This window comes from Cucurbita pepo, unplaced genomic scaffold (genome assembly GCF_002806865.2).
Source record: "Cucurbita pepo subsp. pepo cultivar mu-cu-16 unplaced genomic scaffold, ASM280686v2 Cp4.1_scaffold000775, whole genome shotgun sequence".
In the NCBI taxonomy this organism is placed as follows: Eukaryota; Viridiplantae; Streptophyta; class Magnoliopsida; order Cucurbitales; family Cucurbitaceae; genus Cucurbita; species Cucurbita pepo.
The window spans coordinates 12,768-13,319 of record NW_019646988.1 but is presented as its reverse complement, the minus strand read 5'-3'; positions in this window follow the sequence as shown (position 1 = coordinate 13,319).

Below are 552 nucleotides of genomic sequence, written 5' to 3'. Positions count from 1 at the left end.
TTTTTTTTTTTTTTTTTTTTTTTTTTTTTTTTTTTTTTTTTTTTTTTTTTTATAATTGCGTATTGAAGATTTAGGGATTGCGTTGTTTATGCTTCATTTCTTTCCAGTATTCATATGGTTGTTACGTGTTATAACTATAACTCTTCGCTGAGATTTATATGGTTCTGATGCCTGTGTTTGATATCATTTCAATTTCTAAGTTACCTATTTTGAATAGAAAGAAAATTCATGTTGATTTCTGGAATGAAAACAGGCACCTGATAGTTATTGTTTACTGTTAATTAGAAAGAGAGTTCATGATGATTTCTGGTACAAATGCAGCTCACTACTTGGAAATGAGCTTAGAATTTTGGAAGTAAGTAAGAAATTTTTTAGACTACATAAACGAGGATGGTCAGCATTCTAGAATTGTTTGCCAAAAGGTATGAGTTTTGAAATTGAATTAAAATTTCTTAAAAGTTGATCCCACCTCGGTTGGGGAGGAGAACCAAACATTCTTTATAAAGGTGTGGAAACCTTTCCCTAGTAGAGGTTTTTTTTTTTTTTTTTTTT